The sequence below is a fragment of the Salmo salar genome, chromosome ssa05, assembly GCF_905237065.1.
Source record: "Salmo salar chromosome ssa05, Ssal_v3.1, whole genome shotgun sequence".
NCBI lineage: Eukaryota > Metazoa > Chordata > Actinopteri > Salmoniformes > Salmonidae > Salmo > Salmo salar.
Window position 1 is genome coordinate 90921110 of NC_059446.1, and position 17424 is coordinate 90938533.

General features: G+C 48.9%; 1 pseudogene; it reads right to left on the bottom strand.

The window, feature by feature from the left end:
- The window catches only part of LOC123743223 (TGF-beta receptor type-2-like), a 70723-nt pseudogene extending 55620 nt beyond the window's left edge, over positions 1 to 15103 (bottom strand).
- Between the last annotated feature and the right edge of the window lie 2321 nt (positions 15104 to 17424).

A 17424-nucleotide genomic window follows, 5' to 3' on the forward strand; every position in this document is an offset into this window, starting at 1 on the left:
CTGACTGACTGACTGACTGACTGACTGTAAGTTCCTGACTGACTGACTGACTGAAAGTTCCTGACTGACTGACTGACTGACTGCACACTAACTTAAGCCACAGAACCACTGAGCCGTATTTAGTGGTAAAGGAGTCCTTCACTCAGAACCAGAGAGGACGTATGAAAGTCACTAACACAGAGTCAAACAGTCAGTCAGTCTGTATCATATCTGTACATCGATAGACACAGAGAACAGTCCGTCAGTATCATATCTGTATATTGATAGACACAGAGAACAGTCAGTCTGTATCATATCTGTACATCGATAGACACAGGAATCTCTACAGAGCATTTAGTTTTTAGGGCAGCAGACCACAGAGTCTATCCAGTCAGTGTTTTAGCCTGAGTTCTGACTGTGTGTGTGTGTGTGTGTGTGTGTGTGTGTGTGTGTGTGTGTGTGTGTGTGTGTGTGTGTGTGTGTGTGTGTGTGTGTGTGTGTGTGTGTGTGTGTGTGTGTGTGTGTGTGTGTGTGTGTGTTTCAGTGTGTGTTGACGCTCATGCATGGTCTGGTGGCAGCCTGTCCTCCCTCCCTGCTCGTGTGTCTCTCCTGATAAGCACCTCGCCTCGCCAGCCTGCTACTGTCTGGCACAGTTCAGCTGGCCCACTGAAACACCTTGGGAAGAGAAAGGACAGTTCAGCTGGCCCACTGAAACACCTTGGGAAGAGAAAGGACAGTTCAGCTGGCCCACTGAAACACCTTGGGAAGAGAAAGGACAGTTCAGCTGGCCCACTGAAACACCTTGGAAAGAGAAAGGACAGTTCAGCTGGCCCACTGAAACACCTTGGGAAGAGAAAGGACAGATCAGCTGGCCCACTGAAACACCTTGGGAAGAGAAAGGACAGTTCAGCTGGCCCACTGAAACACCTTGGAAAGAGAAAGGACAGTTCAGCTGGCCCACTGAAACACCTTGGGAAGAGAAAGGAGAGTTTAGCTGGCCCACTGAAACACCTTGGGAAGAGAAAGGAGAGTTCAGCTGGCCCACTGAAACACCTTGGGAAGAGAAAGGACAGTTTAGCTGGCCCACTGAAACACCTTGGGAAGAGAAAGGAGAGTTCAGCTGGCCCACTGAAACACCTTGGAAAGAGAAAGGACAGTTCAGCTGGCCCTCTGAAACACCTTGGGAAGAGAAAGGACAGTTCAGCTGGCCCACTGAAACACCTTGGAAAGAGAAAGGACAGTTCAGCTGGCCCACTGAAACACCTTGGAAAGAGAAAGGAGAGTTCAGCTGGCCCACTGAAACACCTTGGAAAGAGAAAGGACAGATCAGCTGGCCCACTGAAACACCTTGGAAAGAGAAAGGACAGATCAGCTGGCCCACTGAAACACCTTGGAAAGAGAAAGGAGAGTTCAGCTGGCCCACTGAAACACCTTGGAAAGAGAAAGGACAGTTCAGCTGGCCCACTGAAACACCTTGGAAAGAGAAAGGAGAGTTCAGCTGGCCCACTGAAACACCTTGGAAAGAGAAAGGACAGTTCAGCTGGCCCACTGAAACACCTTGGAAAGAGAAAGGACAGTTCAGCTGGCCCACTGAAACACCTTGGAAAGAGAAAGGACAGTTCAGCTGGCCCACTGAAACACCTTGGGAAGAGAAAGGAGAGTTCAGCTGGCCCACTGAAACACCTTGGGAAGAGAAAGGAGAGTTCAGCTGGCCCTCTGAAACACCTTGGAAAGAGGAAGGACAGTTCAGCTGGCCCACTGAAACACCTTGGAAAGAGAAAGGACAGTGTCTGTGAGCCACTGTGTAATTATTTGTTATTGACACTGAGTGGTGTATCCACAGCCAAGGCTGCCAAGCAGTAACAAGCAGCATATCAACTGAACTAATGAATACTGAACTAATGAATACTGAACTAATGAATACTGAACTAATGAATACTGAACTAATGAATACTGAACTAATGAATACTGAACTAATGAATACTGAACTAATTAATTACTCTCTCCCCCTTTCCTCTACACTTATTTGGCTCTCTCCCCCTTTTCTCTCCTCTTACTGGCTCTCTCCCCCTTTTCTCTCCTCTTATTGGCTCTCTCCCCCTTTTCTCTCCTCTTATTGGCTCTCTCCCCCTTTTCTCTCCTCTTATTGGCTCTCTCCCCCTTTTCTCTTCTCTTACTGGCTCTCTCCCCCTTTTCTCTTCTCTTATTGGCTCTCTCCCCCTTTCCTTTCCTTTCCCATAAATCTTTAATTCCTCTCCTGTTCTGTCTCTCTCCCTCTTTCTCCCAAATGAGGAAGGAATAGAGTGGGGCAGGATGCATGTTATTATCCATCCACCCCCCTCATAGAGAGAGTACAGCCCAGGACGGAGACCTGATCCTTGGGAGGCCTGGCCACTGAGGGGGCCTGCAGTCCTGGTTCCTTCGTAATGACTCCAACAGGGGAAGGGAGTGGGCTGAAGGAGACATGAGACATGACACAGAGCCTGTTAACTAATCACATATGGGCCAGGCTGAGAGGAGGTTGGTGGTGTGGCCTGGGACTGGTAACTTAAGGAATGAGTTTGTCAGCTTGACAACTGGATGTGGCAGTCAGGTAGAGGGGAAGCTAGCACTGTCTGTCAGAGACAGTCAGGTAGAGGGGATGTTAGTACTGTCTGTCAGAGACAGTCAGGTAGAGGGGATGTTAGTACTGTCTGTCAGAGACAGTCAGGTAGAGGGGATGTTAGTACTGTCTGTCAGAGACAGTCAGGTAGAGGGGATGTTAGTACTGTCTGTCAGAGACAGTCAGGTAGAGGGGATGTTAGTACTGTCTGTCAGAGACAGTCAGGTAGAGGGGATGTTAGTACTGTCTGTCAGAGACAGTCAGGTAGAGGGGATGTTAGTACTGTCTGTCAGAGACAGTCAGGTAGAGGGGAAGCTAGTACTGTCTGTCAGAGACAGTCAGGTAGAGGGGAAGCTAGTACTGTCTGTCAGGTAGAGGGGAAGCTAGTACTGTCTGTCAGAGACAGTCAGGTAGAGGGGAAGCTAGTACTGTCTGTCAGACAGTCAGGTAGAGGGGAAGCTAGTACTGTCTGTCAGAGACAGTCAGGTAGGGGGGATGTTAGTACTGTCTGTCAGAGACAGTCAGGTAGAGAGGATGTTAGTACTGTCTGTCAGAGACAGTCAGGTAGAGGGGAAGCTACTACTGTCTGTCAGAGACAGTCAGGTAGAGAGGAAGCTAGTACTGTCTGTCAGAAACAGTCAGGTAGAGGGGATGTTAGTACTGTCTGTCAGAGACAGTCAGGTAGAGGGGATGTTAGTACTGTCTGTCAGAGACAGTCAGGTAGAGGGGATGTTAGTACGGTCTGTCAGAGACAGTCAGGTAGAAGGGATGTTAGTACTGTCTGTCAGAGACAGTCAGGTAGAGGGGAAGCTAGTACTGTCTGTCAGAGACTGTCAGGTAGAGGGGAAGCTAGTACTGTCTGTCAGAGACAGTCAGGTAGAGGGGATGTTAGTACTGTCTGTCAGAGACAGTCAGGTAGAGGGGATGTTAGTACTGTCTGTCAGGTAGAGGGGAAGCTAGTACTGTCTGTCAGAGACAGTCAGGTAGAGGGGATGTTAGTACTGTCTGTCAGAGACAGTCAGGTAGAGGGGATGTTAGTACTGTCTATCAGAGACAGTCAGGTAGAGGGGATGTTAGTACTGTCTGTCAGAGACAGTCAGGTAGAGGGGATGTTAGTACTGTCTGTCAGGTAGAGGGGAAGCTAGTACTGTCTGTCAGAGACAGTCAGGTAGAGGGGATGTTAGTACTGTCTGTCAGAGACAGTCAGGTAGAGGGGATGTTAGTACTGTCTGTCAGAGACAGTCAGGTAGAGGAGAAGCTAGTACTGTCTGTCAGAGACAGTCAGGTAGAGGGGATGTTACTACTGTCTGTCAGAGACAGTCAGGTAGAGGGGATGTTAGTACTGTCTGTCAGGTAGAGGGGATGTTAGTACTGTCTGTGTGAGGGAACATACTGTAGTAGTTAGTACTAAACTGTTTTTTAGTGCAGCGTCTTTCCTTTCCAAAACCACTCCTCATAGAGACATGGATAGAAATGGAGGTAAATAAAACACTCCTCATAGAGACATGGATAGAAATGGAGGTAAATAAAACACTCCTCACAGGGACATGGATAGAAATGGAGGTAAATAAAACACTCCTCACAGGGACATGGATAGAAATGGAGGTAAATAAAACACTCCTCACAGGGACATGGATAGAAATGGAGGTAAATAAAACACTCCTCACAGGGACATGGATAGAAATGGAGGTAAATAAAACACTCCTCACAGGGACATGGATAGAAATGGAGGTAAATAAAACACTCCTCACAGGGACATGGATAGAAATGGAGGTAAATAAAACACTCCTCACAGGGACATGGATAGAAATGGAGGTAAATAAAACACTCCTCACAGGGACATGGATAGAAATGGAGGTAAATAAAACACTCCTCACAGGGACATGGATAGAAATGGAGGTAAATAAAACACTCCTCACAGGGACATGGATAGAAATGGAGGTAAATAAAACACTCCTCACAGGGACATGGATAGAAATGGAAGTACAGAAAACAATGGATGTAAAGAATGTCCTTCCCTGTCATGTTTCCTCCCGCACCAGAAATCAAAACATCCTCTTTGAGCTTCAAAATATACAACATTCCTGCATCAGGAGACATGTGATGGGATGCAAAGACTTCTACTGTACTGCAAGGACATAGTGGATCCATCCAGACATGTGATGGGATGCAAAGACTTCTACTGTACTGCAAGGACATAGTGTCTCCATCCAGACATGTGATGGGATGCAAAGACTTCTACTGTACTGCAAGGACATAGTGGATCCATCCAGACATGTGATGGGATGCAAAGACTTCTACTGTACTGCAAGGCCATAGTGGATCCATCCAGACATGTGACAACCCCACTAGGTAGACCCCACATTGGCACTTTACCACATCACAGAGACCCCAGGACATCCTTATTGATTTGCACAATACACAACATAGAAGAATTTTCATTAGTTCTGCAGTAGATCAGCAGGTATTTGATCATCCTACCAGGCAGATAGGAAATATACCACAGAGACCCACAGCAGGGGTTAGGGGCATAGTCACATTCCCCCTGACTGTCACCTAAACTGGAGAGGAGAGGAGTCACATTCCCCCTGCCTGTCACCTAAACTGGAGAGGAGTCACATTCCCCCTGCCTGTCACCTAAACTGGAGAGGAGTCACATTCCCCCTGACTGTCACCTAAACTGGAGAGGAGAGGAGTCACATTCCCCCTGACTGTCACCTAAACTGGAGAGGAGAGGAGTCACATTCCCCCTGACTGTCACCTAAACTGGAGAGGAGAGGAGTCACATTCCTCCTGACTGTCACCTAAACTGGAGAGGAGAGGAGTCACATTCCCCCTGACTGTCACCTAAACTGGAGAGGAGAGGAGTCACATTCCTCCTGACTGTCACCTAAACTGGAGAGGAGAGGAGTCACATTCCCCCTGACTGTCACCTAAACTGGAGAGGAGTCACATTCCCCCTGACTGTCACCTAAACTGGAGAGGAGAGGAGTCACATTCCCCCTGACTGTCACCTAAACTGGAGAGGAGTCACATTCCCCCTGACTGTCACCTAAACTGGAGAGGAGAGGAGTCACATTCCCCCTGACTGTCACCTAAACTGGAGAGGAGTCACATTCCCCCTGACTGTCACCTAAACTGGAGAGGAGTCACATTCCCCCTGACTGTCACCTAAACTGGAGAGGAGAGGAGTCACATTCCCCCTGACTGTCACCTAAACTGGAGAGGAGAGGAGTCACATTCCCCCTGACTGTCACCTAAACTGGAGAGGAGAGGAGTCACATTCCCCCTGACTGTCACCTAAACTGGGGGAGAGGAGTCACATTCCCCCTGACTGTCACCTACACTGGAGAGGAGTCACATTCCCCCTGACTGTCACCTAAACTGGAGAGGAGAGGAGTCACATTCCCCCTGACTGTCACCTAAACTGGAGAGGAGTCACATTCCCCCTGACTGTCACCTAAACTGGAGAGGAGAGGAGTCACATTCCCCCTGACTGTCACCTAAACTGGAGAGGAGAGGAGTCACATTCCCCCTGACTGTCACCTAAACTGGAGAGGAGAGGAGTCACATTCCCCCTGACTGTCACCTAAACTGGAGAGGAGAGGAGTCACATTCCCCCTGACTGTCACCTAAACTGGAGAGGAGTCACATTCCCCCTGACTGTCACCTAAACTGGAGAGGAGTCACATTCCCCCTGACTGTCACCTAAACTGGAGAGGAGTCACATTCCTCCTGACTGTCACCTAAACTGGAGAGGAGAGGAGTCACATTCCCCCTGACTGTCACCTAAACTGGAGAGGAGTCACATTCCCCCTGACTGTCACCTAAACTGGAGAGGAGTCACATTCCCCCTGACTGTCACCTAAACTGGAGAGGAGTCACATTCCCCCTGACTGTCACCTAAACTGGAGAGGAGTCACATTCCCCCTGACTGTCACCTAAACTGGAGAGGAGAGGAGTCACATTCCCCCTGACTGTCACCTAAACTGGAGAGGAGAGGAGTCACATTCCTCCTGACTGTCACCTAAACTGGAGAGGAGAGGAGTCACATTCCCCCTGACTGTCACCTAAACTGGAGAGGAGTCACATTCCCCCTGACTGTCACCTAAACTGGAGAGGAGAGGAGTCACATTCCCCCTGCCTGTCACCTAAACTGGAGAGGAGTCACATTCCTCCTGACTGTCACCTAAACTGGAGAGGAGTCACATTCCTCCTGACTGTCACCTAAACTGGAGAGGAGAGGAGTCACATTCCCCCTGACTGTCACCTAAACTGGAGAGGAGAGGAGTCACATTCCCCCTGACTGTCACCTAAACTGGAGAGGAGAGGAGTCACATTCCTCCTGACTGTCACCTAAACTGGAGAGGAGAGGAGTCACATTCCCCCTGACTGTCACCTAAACTGGAGAGGAGAGGAGTCACATTCCTCCTGACTGTCACCTAAACTGGAGAGGAGAGGAGTCACATTCCCCCTGACTGTCACCTAAACTGGAGAGGAGAGGAGTCACATTCCCCCTGACTGTCACCTAAACTGGAGAGGAGAGGAGTCACATTCCCCCTGACTGTCACCTAAACTGGAGAGGAGAGGAGTCACATTCCCCCTGACTGTCACCTAAACTGGAGAGGAGTCACATTCCCCCTGACTGTCACCTAAACTGGAGAGGAGTCACATTCCCCCTGACTGTCACCTAAACTGGAGAGGAGAGGAGTCACATTCCCCCTGACTGTCACCTAAACTGGAGAGGAGAGGAGTCACATTCCTCCTGACTGTCACCTAAACTGGAGAGGAGAGGAGTCACATTCCCCCTGACTGTCACCTAAACTGGAGAGGAGAGGAGTCACATTCCCCCTGACTGTCACCTAAACTGGAGAGGAGAGGAGTCACATTCCCCCTGACTGTCACCTAAACTGGAGAGGAGAGGAGTCACATTCCCCCTGACTGTCACCTAAACTGGAGAGGAGAGGAGTCACATTCCCCCTGACTGTCACCTAAACTGGAGAGGAGAGGAGTCACATTCCCCCTGACTGTCACCTAAACTGGAGAGGAGTCACATTCCTCCTGACTGTCACCTAAACTGGAGAGGAGAGGAGTCACATTCCTCCCTGACTGTCACCTAAACTGGAGAGGAGAGGAGTCACATTCCCCCTGACTGTCACCTAAACTGGAGAGGAGAGGAGTCACATTCCCCCTGACTGTCACCTAAACTGGAGAGGAGTCACATTCCTCCTGACTGTCACCTAAACTGGAGAGGAGAGGAGTCACATTCCCCCTGACTGTCACCTAAACTGGAGAGGAGAGGAGTCACATTCCCCCTGCCTGTCACCTAAACTGGAGAGGAGAGGAGTCACATTCCCCCTGCCTGTCACCTAAACTGGAGAGGAGTCACATTCCTCCTGACTGTCACCTAAACTGGAGAGGAGAGGAGTCACATTCCTCCTGACTGTCACCTAAACTGGAGAGGAGAGGAGTCACATTCCCCCTGACTGTCACCTAAACTGGAGAGGAGAGGAGTCACATTCCTCCTGACTGTCACCTAAACTGGAGAGGAGTCACATTCCCCCTGACTGTCACCTAAACTGGAGAGGAGTCACATTCCTCCTGACTGTCACCTAAACTGGAGAGGAGAGGAGTCACATTCCCCCTGCCTGTCACCTAAACTGGAGAGGAGTCACATTCCTCCTGACTGTCACCTAAACTGGAGAGGAGTCACATTCCTCCTGACTGTCACCTAAACTGGAGAGGAGAGGAGTCACATTCCCCCTGACTGTCACCTAAACTGGAGAGGAGAGGAGTCACATTCCCCCTGACTGTCACCTAAACTGGAGAGGAGAGGAGTCACATTCCCCCTGCCTGTCACCTAAACTGGAGAGGAGAGGAGTCACATTCCTCCTGACTGTCACCTAAACTGGAGAGGAGAGGAGTCACATTCCCCCTGACTGTCACCTAAACTGGAGAGGAGAGGAGTCACATTCCTCCTGACTGTCACCTAAACTGGAGAGGAGAGGAGTCACATTCCCCCTGACTGTCACCTAAACTAAAAGATATCTCTGCCCCTCAGATTCCACTGTCTCCCCCGCTAACTCTCCCCCTCCACTGCTCTCTTTCCCGTCCTGAAAGATATCACCCTCTTTGACTCCCCTCTCTGTATCTCTCTCCCTGAACCCCTGTCCAGGCGTAAAGGCTCGATGAGGTGACACACCGCTATCCATCAATATTTTAGGAGGAGGAGACGGAGGGGGTTGATATCTGTCTCTCCCTCCCCCTCTGACTCCCCTCTAAACCCCTGTCCAGGCGTAAGGGCTCGATGAGGCGAGCCATGAGGGGATGACCTTTGCACTCTTAGAAAATAAAGGGTTCCAAAAGGATTCTTCGGCTGTCCCCATAGGAGAACGCGTTTTGGTTCCAGGTAGAACTCTTTTTGGTTCCAGGTAGAACTCTTTTTGGTTCCAGGTAGAACTCTTTTTGGTTCCAGGTAGAACTCTTTTTGGTTCCAGGTAGAACTCTTTTTGGTTCCAGGTAGAACCCTCTCTGGAACCAAAAAGGGTTCTTCAAAGGGTTCTCCTATGGGGACAGCCAAAGAACCCTTTTAGTTCCTAGATAGCACCTTTTTTTCTAAGAGTGTGGCCGACCACCACTAGCAGAAGACAAGACTAATATGGTCAAATAAACAAATACCCAGCAGCCACTTGGAGGATCCCTGGCCCCTGCTCTCTTCTCTTCATCTCCTCCTTAAATAGATGTTTGGGAGCTCTCTCTCTCTTCTCTCTCTCTCTCTCTCGCTCAGAATATATCTGCTGCTCTCCCTCTATGTTCTCCCTCCCTCTCAGATCTCTCTCTCAGAGCTCTCTCTCAGATATCTCCCTCTATCTCTCTCTCTCCACTCAGAGTAAAGGCCGTGAGAGGTTACTATAAACATGGGCTCATATTCACATCCCTCCCTCCCTCCTTCCCACCCTACCTCCCTCTCAGAAGGCCATGACACAGTAAGCCTGACCAATCTGTAGTCCTTTAAAACTAACTAAAAGCACTGACAGCAGGTCTGTGAGGTCAGGTGTCCATGCAGCCCAGCGTATAACAACACAAGTTGTACAACGCGTGGGTCTAATCCTGGACGCTGATTGGTTAAAACCACATTCCACCCGGTGGTAAATCTATGATATTAAAATGCCTACCTACTTTGTTCCATCTGACTGCTGCAATCCACTGTCTCATCAGCCCAGCCAGGCAATTTATAAAACTTCATGTCCACTATAAAAAGCATCTAGACATGATCTCACGTTTCTTTCAACAGCGGAGATTTGTATAAACCTTGCTGTCTGTCTCTCTGATGTTTGCAAAATGTTTTCAATATTGAAATTCGATATCCAGCTGTCCCGGTGGTAATGAACACGTCGGGGTCGGGAGTTGGGATGAGACAGACAGGCAGGCAGTATTCTCAGACCGTCGAAATCATGAATCAGCATCATTTTTATGGATCTATATACAAATGAATGTCATAGAAAACGGGTCTAATGAAATGCAGCTGTTTTCCATGTCTTTCCAGCTTCAGCTTGAAGTGATTGCGTTTAGCTGTGTTGTTGGCTAGCTCCTCTGAACAACAGGGTCCTGATGAGAGAACACATGGTCTACGCCAGGTGAAATCACCTCATTAGCTCATTGTTATGGATGTATCCAAATAAATGTGTGTGTGTGTGTGTTTTTGTGTGTGTAATTTTGTGTGTGTGTGTGTGTGTGTGTGTGTGTGTGTGTGTGTGTGTGTGTGTGTGTGTGTGTGTGTGTGTGTGTGTGTGTGTGTGTGCACATTGAGCTCACAGAAAATAAAAAGAACGGAATGGAATTCAGATAATTGAACCTACGTCGGTCAATTAGTTGTTTAGGACACCACATACCAACAGGACACCACTAGCTAACAGGGCACCACTAGCTAACAGGGCACCACTAGCTAACAGGACACCACTAGCTAACAGGACACCACATACCAACAGGACACCACTAGCTAACAGGGCACCACTAGCTAACAGGGCACCACTAGCTAACAGGACACCACTAGCTAACAGGACACCACATAGCCAACAGGCATAGGGCACCACTAGCTAACAGGACACCACTAGCTAACAGGACACCACATACCAACAGGACACCACTAGCTAACAGGGCACCACTAGCTAACAGGGCACCACTAGCTAACAGGACACCACTAGCTAACAGGACACCACATACCAACAGGACACCACTAGCTAACAGGACACCACTAGCTAACAGGACACCACATACCAACAGGACACCACTAGCTAACAGGACACCACTAGCTAACAGGGCACCACTAGCTAACAGGACACCACATACCAACAGGGCACCACATGCTAACAGGACACCACATACCAACAGGGCACCACATGCTAACAGGACACCACATACCAACAGGACACCACTAGCTAACAGGACACCACTAGCTAACAGGGCACCACTAGCTAACAGGGCACCACTAGCTAACAGGGCACCACTAGCTAACAGGGCACCACTAGCTAACAGGGCACCACATGCTAACAGGACACCACATAGCAACAGGACACCACTAGCTAACAGGGCACCACTAGCTAACAGGACACCACTAGCTAACAGGGCACCACTAGCTAACAGGGCACCACTAGCTAACAGGGCACCACTAGCTAACAGGGCACCACATGCTAACAGGACACCACATAGCAACAGGACACCACTAGCTAACAGGACACCACTAGCTAACAGGACACCACTAGCTAACAGGACACCACTAGCTAACAGGACACCACTAGCTAACAGGGCACCACTAGCTAACAGGGCACCACTAGCTAACAGGACACCACTAGCTAACAGGACACCACTAGCTAACAGGACACCACTAGCTAACAGGACACCACTAGCTAACAGGACACCACTAGCTAACAGGACACCACTAGCTAACAGGGCACCACTAGCTAACAGGACACCACATACCAACAGGACACCACTAGCTAACAGGACACCACTAGCTAACAGGACACCACTAGCTAACAGGGCACCACTAGCTAACAGGGCACCACTAGCTAACAGGGCACCACTAGCTAACAGGGCACCACTAGCTAACAGGGCACCACTAGCTAACAGGGCACCACTAGCTAACAGGACACCACTAGCTAACAGGGCACCACTAGCTAACAGGGCACCACTAGCTAACAGGACACCACTAGCTAACAGGGCACCACTAGCTAACAGGGCACCACTAGCTAACAGGACACCACTAGCTAACAGGGCACCACTATCTAACAGGACACCACTAGCTAACAGGGCACCACTAGCTAACAGGGCACCACTAGCTAACAGGGCACCACTAGCTAACAGGACACCACATGCTAACAGGGCACCACTAGCTAACAGGGCACCACTAGCTAACAGGACACCACTAGCTAACAGGGCACCACTAGCTAACAGGGCACCACTAGCTAACAGGGCACCACTAGCTAACAGGACACCACTAGCTAACAGGGCACCACTAGCTAACAGGGCACCACTAGCTAACAGGGCACCACTAGCTAACAGGGCACCACATACCAACAGGGCACCACTAGCTAACAGGGCACCACTAGCTAACAGGACACCACTAGCTAACAGGACACCACTAGCTAACAGGACACCACTAGCTAACAGGGCACCACTAGCTAACAGGACACCACTAGCTAACAGGACACCACTAGCTAACAGGGCACCACTAGCTAACAGGGCACCACTAGCTAACAGGGCACCACTAGCTAACAGGGCACCACTAGCTAACAGGGCACCACTAGCTAACAGGGCACCACTAGCTAACAGGGCACCACTAGCTAACAGGGCACCACTAGCTAACAGGACACCACTAGCTAACAGGACACCACTAGCTAACAGGACACCACTAGCTAACAGGACACCACTAGCTAACAGGACACCACTAGCTAACAGGACACTACATACCACCAGGACACCACTCGTTAACAGGACACCACTAGCTAACAGGGCACCACTAGCTAACAGGACACCACTAGCTAACAGGACACCACTAGCTAACAGGACACTACATACCACCAGGACACCACTAGCTAACAGGACACCACTAGCTAACAGGACACCACTAGCTAACAGGACACTACATACCACCAGGACACCACTAGCTAACAGGGCACCACTAGCTAACAGGACACCACTAGCTAACAGGGCACCACTAGCTAACAGGGCACCACTAGCTAACAGGGCACCACTAGCTAACAGGGCACCACTAGCTAACAGGGCACCACAAACTAACAGGACACCACTAGCTAACAGGACACCACATACCAACAGGGCACCACTAGCTAACAGGACACCACTAGCTACAACAGAATCCAGCCAGATGTTTAGACAGCTACATGTCAGAAATGTGGTACTGCTCTTAGCGACTTCCTACACACACACGCACACAAACCATCACGCACGCCACACACACACACACACACACACACACACACACACGAGTGATCTGGTATTATAGGAGCTCTGAGCAACTTACTGTGGAGGAGGCAGGCTTGGATTGTAACAGCACTGTGTGTGTGTGTGTGTGTGTGTGTGTGTGTGTGTGTGTGTGTGTGTGTGTGTGTGTGTGTGTGAGACACAACATAGGATGCTGGCCGGGCTGCACAGTTCTCTAGTATGTGGGGTTTCCAGGTTGAAAATAGGCCTCTCCATGAGAGGAGAGGAGAGGTGAAAGAAGAGGAAAAGAGAGGGAAGAGGGGGAGATGAGGAGAGGAGGGGAGAGGGGGAAGAGGAGGAGAGGGGGGGAAGGGTAGAAGGGGAGAGGGGGAAGAGGAGGACAGGAGTGGGGAAGAGGAGGGGAGAGGGGGAAGAGGAGGAGAGGGGGGAAGAGTAGAAGGGGAGAGGGGGCGGGGAGAGGGGGAGATGAGAGGGGAAAGAGGAGGAGAGCAGGGAAGTGGAAGAGAGAGGGATGAGGGGGAGAGGAGAGGGGAGGGGGAAGAGGAGGACAGGACTGGGGAAGAGGAGGGGAAGAGGGGGAAGAGGGGAAGGGGAGAGGGGGAAGAGAAGAAGAGGAGGGGAGGGGTTCTCTGTGGGATGGGTAGTAAGGGAAGGGGGGGGTTCTCTGTGGGATGGGTAGTAACGGAAGGGGGGTTCTCTGTGGGATGGGCAGTAAGGGAAGGGGGGTTCTCTGTGGGATGGGCAGTAAGGGAAGGGGGGTTCTCTGTGGGATGGGCAGTAAGGGAAGGGGGGTTCTCTGTGGGATGGTAGTAAGGGAAGGGGGGTTCTCTGTGGGATGGTAGTAAGGGAAGGGGGGTTCTCTGTAGGATGGTAGTAAGGGAAGGGGGGTTCTCTGTAGGATGGTAGTAAGAGAAGGGGGGTTCTCTGTGGGATGGTAGTAAGGGAAGGGGGGGTTCTCTGTAGGATGGTAGTAAGGGAAGGGGGGTTCTCTGTAGGATGGTAGTAAGGGAAGGGGGGGTTCTCTGTAGGATGGTAGTAAGGGAAGGGGGGTTCTCTGTAGGATGGTAGTAAGGGAAGGCAGTGATGGGGTGGACCAGAGTTTATTTACGTGGCATACTAAACACCTATGATTGCAAAGTGAGTGAAAATGCGTAAACACACAGGTAATGTTAACACACAGGCATCATTACACCAAGAGAAAAGTGGTACAAGGCTGGATTCAGTATTGGGTTGATGTGTTATACAAATACCACGTGTAGCCTAATAAAGTCCCATGCATCACATAAACGGTAAACAGACAGACAGATGGGTGGATAAACGTCATTTACGTCGGTTATAGCCTAGCATACAAACATATCGTATTTATTTTTCTAATGATAATATCTAATATCTAATAATTTATTCTTCTTCTTATTATTATTGTTATTATATTATAATTATATTATCTAATGATATTATCCTCAAATCCTGGAACTTCAACTCTGCAATGTTTAGTGGAAGTGTCACCTGTTGCGCTGTTTTGAAGAGACATTCTCTTAGCGCATATACCAATATCTCATACAGAGTGTTTACAAGCTATACTTATTTTAAATGGCAAACATTAGGCTAGTCATGACAACAACAACAAAAAAATGGATTTATAGAATTCGTTGTTACGGTAAATGACAGTTGTTCACGTCACTGCACAGCTCGTAAAAGAAGTGTCAAGAGGATGAACTTTAACTCACCAACTGCGCTCGGTTCCAGAACGGATATAAACAGGGAAGCTATCGTGCCCCAGCAAAGTAAGGAAAATCCACGTCGCTCCATGACAGTAAATATATTGTCCACAGTTGTTCATTAAAAATGTTTCCCGCTTCTATACAAAGTTTAATAAAGAGAAAGCTTTGTGGAAGTCAAGAACGCAGCGTTGAAAAGTTTGTGAGCCGCGCTTTTACGAGAGGCAGGCTCTCTTCACCAAACACCGTTCTCCAGCGCAGCTGTAGACTCACTGCTGAAGAATCTCTGTGTGAATGCTGAGGGCACACTACGCCGAGTCAGAGCATGGACGTGGGTTTTCTGTCGCGAAACAGGAAATCTTTTCAGAGGCAGGACTTTTTCCCCTCTCTCTCTCTCTCTCTCGCTCTCTCCCTCCCTCGCTCTGCGGAGTTTTACTCAAACCTGTAATTATGCGCCAAACATTGAGAGCGGGCCTACGCAAACTGATAATACGATTATGTTTGAGTAAACAAACATGGGGCGAGACATGATCTGCCATAACATAACAACATTATATATGATACAACGTTTTGGATTAAACATGTTTGATACATTATCCTACTACACTACTACCTATAATAATGTTATTATAATGTATCCATGTGTGATAATTACATTGTAATGATTATCTGGCAGTACTTTGATATCACTTTTTTTTTTGGAGGAGAGAGAGTCAGAAAGAGAGAGTCAGGAAGAGAGAGTCAGGAAGAGAGAGAGTCAGGAAGAGAGGGGAAGAGAGAGAGAGAGAGAGAGAGAGAGCAAGAGAGAGAGAGAGCAAAAGAGAGAGAGAGAAAGTATGGTATGTCTAAAATCAGTGCAGAGATTCAGACAGAGACATAGTGACATTATTTCTGTCCAGTTGTTGGTGAGAGAGAGTGATTGCGCAAGAGGGAGCAGAGAGAGAGAGACAGACAGAGACAGACAGAGAGACAGACAGGCAGACAGACAGACAGACAGACAGACAAAGACAGGCAGGCAGACAGACAGACAGACAGACAGACAGACAGACAGACAGACAGACAGACAGACAGACAGACAGACAGACAGACAGACAGACAGAGAGACTACCACTTCTTCAAAGACAGGTCTGAACATGCTCTCCTTTGAAACGTTTTGGAAGAAGCCAGGCCGAGCTACCTCCTACCATCATATCTACCACACTGGCCACCTCCACTATATATCCTACCATCACATCTACCATACTGGCCACCTCCACTATAGTTCCTACCATCATATCTACCATACTGGCCACCCCCACAATACTCCTACCATCACATCTACCATACTGGTCACCTCCACTATATCTCCTACCATCATATCTACCATACTGGCCACCTCCACTATATCTCCTACCATCACATCTACCATACTGGCCACCTCCACTATATCTCCTACCATCACATCTACCATACTGGCCACCTCCACTAAATCTCCTACCATCATATCTACCATACTGGCCACCTCCACTATATCTCCTACCATCATATCTACCATACTGGCCACCTCCACTATATCTCCTACCATCATATCTACCATACTGGTCACCTCCACTATATCTCCTACCATCATATCTACCATACTGGTCACCTCCACTATAACTCCTACCATCATATCTACCATACTGTCCACCTCCACTATATCTCCTACCATCATATCCACCATACTGGCCACCTCCACTATATATCCTACCATCATATCTACCATACTGGCCACCTCCACAATATCTCCTACCATCTATCTACCATACTGGTCACCTCCACTATAGATCCTACCATCATATCTACCATACTGGCCACCTCCACTATATTTCCTACCATTATATCTACAGTCTTACTCTGGACCTAGTTTTGTCCCATGGAATAAATGTTGGGGATCTTAATGTTTTTCCTCATAATCCTAGACAATCGGACCACCATTTTATTACGTTTGCAATCGCAACAAATAATCTGCTCAGACCCTAACCAAGGAGCATCAAAAGTCGTGCTATAAATTCTCAGACAATGTCACGTCCTGACCATAGTAAGATGTTATTTTCTATGGTAGAGTAGGTCAGGGCGTGACAGGGGGTGTTTTTCTATGTTTTGTATTTCTATGTTCATGTTCTAGTTTTGTATTTCTATGTTGGTTTGGTTTGGGATGATCTCCAATTAGAGGCAGCTGGTCGTCGTTGTCTCTAATTGGAGATCATACTTAAGTAGGGATTTTTTTCCACCTGGGTTTGTGGGAGATTAATAGTGAGCTGTGTATGTTTCACCTCTGCGTCACGGTTTGTTGTTTTTGTCTTTCAGTTTATTTATGTATTGCATAGTTTCACAGTGTAAATAAAATGTGGAACGACACACGCTGCACCTTGGTCCTCTTCTCCTTTCGACAGCCGTGACAGAATCTCCCACCACATAAGGATCAAGCAGTGTGCCCGGGAGGAGATGGCATCCTGGCCTCTGGAGGTGTTGGAGGAAAGAATAGACTGGACTTGGGAGCAGGTATTGGATAAATACAACAGCCTGCTGGAGAAGCAGGTGGAGGCAGCGAGGGAGTCACGGCAACGACGGAAGCCCGAGAGGCAGCCCCCCCCCAAAGCATTGGGGGGCACACGGGGAGATTGGCAGAGTCAAGGTTGGAGA